Source organism: Pseudoliparis swirei, chromosome 10 (assembly GCF_029220125.1).
Source record: "Pseudoliparis swirei isolate HS2019 ecotype Mariana Trench chromosome 10, NWPU_hadal_v1, whole genome shotgun sequence".
NCBI classification, from domain to species: Eukaryota; Metazoa; Chordata; class Actinopteri; order Perciformes; family Liparidae; genus Pseudoliparis; species Pseudoliparis swirei.
In genome coordinates, this window is record NC_079397.1 from 15,954,816 (window position 1) to 15,959,255 (window position 4,440).

The 4,440-nt window shown below is 42.2% G+C and overlaps 1 long non-coding RNA gene across 1 annotated transcript; it reads right to left on the bottom strand.

The window, feature by feature from the left end:
• Nucleotides 1-671: 671 nt before the first annotated feature.
• Nucleotides 672-3,319, bottom strand: LOC130200355 (uncharacterized). Its single transcript, XR_008832994.1, has 3 exons — nucleotides 2,197-3,319; nucleotides 1,935-2,091; nucleotides 672-1,794 (listed from the first exon to the last, which is right to left on the bottom strand). It is a non-coding gene; the product is annotated as an uncharacterized LOC130200355 (long non-coding RNA).
• Between the last annotated feature and the right edge of the window lie 1,121 nt (nucleotides 3,320-4,440).

Sequence of the window (4,440 nt, forward strand, 5' to 3'; positions counted from 1 at the left end):
AACTAGGCCGTAAGGTGAACACTGTTTTCGTTTCAACCCGCTCCACAGTCGCGCATCTACACAATCCTTAGCTCATAAAAAAGAAGCAGTTGTGGTAACCTACCAAAAAAAATTCCGCCGCTGAATTTGCCGTCGATTCTCGATGCGACTATGTTTTATGCCGAACTAGTTTCTTCAGAGCGTAATAGGATCTTGGTCACGAGGGGTGGCACGGTTCGACACGTGATCGGTCTACACCAATGAGGTAGCTGCTTTTTGTCAACAGAATGGCAAGATGGCGGCTCCCGTGGTTGTATTCAACGTTACCGATAAAGAGGAAAACACCCTTAAAAGTGGGCTAAATGGATTCTAAATAGTGCTGTATACATAGCCGCGTCCAATAAGAACAATGAGGCAAATATACGATCATGTTATGCTTATGTTAAGTCATTTAGATCAAGTTTGACATACCTGGGAATACACCTTACTGACGATCTAACATGGACTGTGAACACCCAGCACACACTGAAGAAATCAAGGCAAAGACTGTACTTCCTACCTCAGTAGGAAGTAGTAATTGGCAGTAAAAGTAGGACTTACAGTCTTTTGGCAGTAAAAGGCAGTAATTGTACTTATACCAATGACCATTTGTTCGTTCATTCATTCTTCCACAAATGAAAACAACACTGATGAACAATAGAAACAATCTTTATGAAAAATATGACTGAAACATAAAACTGTACAAAACTACAAAAGAAATAACATATTAAGGACGCTCAGTCCTCACTGTCAGTGTCAGGACAGTTGTCTTCCAGTTGCTCGGTGTCTTTGGTGTTGGCACAATTACAGCAACGACATAAGTCTGTGCAACACAATCCTGCAGAAAAACAGGAACATCTTCCTGTCTCACAGGCACCTTTACAGCCGCAGTGTATGACATGCAAAACACTGTCAGGGGCCGGATTTCTGGTCATCCAGGTGATGTGCAAGGTCCCATCCTCTATTTGCCAACCATATCCAGCAGGTGATGGAGCACTTATTTTTTGTTTGCGACATTATTGCAGCCTGGTAGTTTGCCCTTTTGCAGTGCTGTTGGAGGGCATCAGTAGTTGGGGGAATGCATATTTCTGGCAAGGCTGATGATGCCATACAGAAAGCCTTGTACCTAGCTTCATTGACATTATCGGCAGCTGGCTGATCATATAAGTGGCACACATACTGGCAAAGAAGTGCAAATGTTGACTGCTCCATGTTAAAGTGAGCACCTAAACTTTTAAAAGCCTTTAGGTACTCACCTTTCTCACATGCAACAGAAAGTCTTTTTTTCCCTTTGCCATAAAAGGCACTTGTGGAGTCACACCCAGAGAATGTGTGAATTCCGATCAAGGCTGAACACACACTGGTTCCGAGAGCTGATGACACCTTGGTAATGTCAATGATACGTGTCCTGTTGCCAGTCCCTGTGAAAACATATAAACTGCATGGGAAATCTGTCTGCACACTTACAGCAATGACTGCCACATCAGTGTCAGAGCTCTTGATGATGACAGCTTTATGCTCCCGTGCAGCATGTTGTGCATGTAAAAACACCCTTGTGTCACATTCTTCATGATCACACTGCAGGTCTTCAACAACACGAACAGACTGTACACCCTCCTTAACAGTCACACATCAAGACCTTCATTTGCTTTCACCAGTTCAATGAAGGCCTTCCTCAGCTGGCCCATTCTCAGCACCTCTTGGTTGACAAGCAGCCTTTGGCGAATGATCCTTTCACAGAATATCTTATCGCTGACATCAAACGTGGGCTCATTCCTAGAACACATATGAATGAGAAGGAAATAAATGAATATGTGTTGTGATTGTGTGCACATACAACAGAATGCGGATTGAATGTTTACTTTTGCAATGTTAAGTTAGTAGCTCCTTGAAATGCAATATAATAAATAACTTACTGTTCTTTCTCTGGGTTTTCAGGCCTCATCAAAAACCTGGTGTACTGATTATAACAGCCTTTGTGGTCCTGCACCTCCAGAGCCACACAGTCTTTGTCTTGTATATGCAAAAGAATACTTTGGTCCTCCTTCAACTCGGCAGCTTTCTGCAATTGGCCTTAACAAAACAAAAAGGATAGCTCAATGAGTTTGTTGACATATCTCACACATAATTGTACCTTTCAGTCACTCAACCACAGTGTGTGTGTGTGTGTGTGTTTACCTGCTGTTAATGTTTCAGCCTTTGACAGAGTATCCCTTTGTCGTTTGCCTGCTCGGTTGATGAACTTCTCCTTTTTTTGGCAAATTATGCACAGGGCAGGAAGAACGGGCCAGAGCCTGCGATTGGCAGCCCTGACCTGGATCGCAGTTTCTTTGTTGGACTCGTGCCGCTAGAAGTCGATGGAATGGCCTCGTGGTCTTCCGTCGCTTCTTGTCTCTCACGTGCGAGACGTCTTTCCACCTTTGCCATGGATTTTTTGTCCGTAAATCTACGGTAGCACGTGTGATGGAAGCCAGCATCCTCGGGAATATTGTCAAACTCCACATCAACACAGTGTTTGAAGTTCTCAGCCACGTCTCGAGACTCACCGTCCAACCCGAGCCACGTTTGTAGGCTTGTCCTGTATGTATTCCATCGTGTAGTGGTGAAATAATGTACCTCCTCGTGCTTGACTGAAGTAATATGCATAAAACAAAGTTTGTTTTTTGATTTATTAATATATTCCGGTGTATTTTCTTCGTCTTCCGTACTGCTCGAGGACGCCATCTTGCCATTCTGTTGACAAAAAGCAGCTACCTCATTGGTGTAGACCGATCACGTGTCGAACCGTGCCACCCCTCGTGACCAAGATCATATTACGCTCTGAAGAAACTAGTTCAGCATAAAACATAGTCGCATCGAGAATCAACGGCAAATTCAGCGAAATACTTTTTTTTGCTAGCTAAGCACGACTCTTTCTTTTTTATGAACTAAATATTGTGTAGATGCGCGACTGTGGAGCGGGATTCATTTTCTAAAGGACTTTTCGATGTTCACCTTGCGGCCTAAGAGTAACCGATCCCCTTACAAAACCAAACCCAACAAAATAACCACAAAACAAAATCGATAAAACAAAACAAAAGGGAGATTCAAAATGTCAGTGCTTTAAATTCTATTGCTTAATCCTGTTTCTTTCAAATATTGTAATACCTGTCTATTACATGCGTTAATGAGGAACAGAGGTAGAGATATGGCTGTTTGTTTGATGTGACATGCGCGATGCTAAAGCAGTTTGCAGCAATGTGCTGTAGCTTTTATCTAAAGTTCATGAAAGCATTATCTCCAGAGCTCCTTCCAGCAGATGTTTTTTAATAATGGCAGCCATAAAAGTAAGGCAAAAAATAATAAGGCTGGATCGGCTCCCTGCAGCTTCACAACACATGCACGCAACATTTTCGGGAATTTCATAATTCTGCTTATCCTTCCGGATTCGTTTCCAGCTTATCTTGCATGAAAATGTTTTACTCGAAATATATCCACTGTCCCTGGAACATCTCAGGTACGACCACCTTTCAGGGCGCGGAGGAGAGCCGGCATGGCCCACTCCATTTTCATCCAGCTTCTTCAGCTGTGTGGCTTTTTTCCATTCTATGTTAAAACTGGAAAACAAAACCTTGTGAGCTGTGACGCTTTACGGGAGCCTGACCGGACCACTAATGTTCTACAATACATCGCCAGGAATATCGTGTCATCATCTTACAAAAATGTAAACATAAATTCCAAAAATAAGTTAAAGGATAATTTCCTATATCTTTCAATTCAGTTTGTTTTATACAGCCCAATATCAAAAATGTACGAATGTGCCTCAGAAGGATTTAAAATCTGCACACATAAAACATCCCTGACCTTGACCTCACATCAGAGTAAAGTGTGATGGAGAGATGTAAATTCATCCATAAGGAGAGAGAGAAGAGGAGAGGTGCTCAGTGTTTCCTAAACGTCCCCAGCAGCCTATCAGCCTATAGCAGCATCTCCAGGTCTGGACCAGGTGAACCTGATTCAGCTCTAACTATAAGACTATAAAGAGGATAGCGTTATCATGTGTAATAGTCTGGACACTTTTATTTAAAATTCCTTGTGAAAACAAGGGGAATACAGTATAACTTATGTATCTACTGTTGTGTAAATGTCTTTGCATTCTGTTTTTGCCCACTGGGGGCAGAAACAAACTGAAAAACAACATCTGACATTATCATACCTTATGAAGTTGTACAATGTCCGTTATTGTTGTCTATACTTGTGCATGTTGTGCTATTTATCGTATGTATCGTGATTCACTTTGTTTTAATCAACTTGTTAAGCCGTAGGGGAAAAAAATCCATATTCTTGGACACTAAAGATTATAGTTTGCCTTTTGACCAGGTGGCGACCACCGGGCCTGAAAGCCAAGGTGGAAGTGCCTTAAACTTACATTCTCTTTCCTGG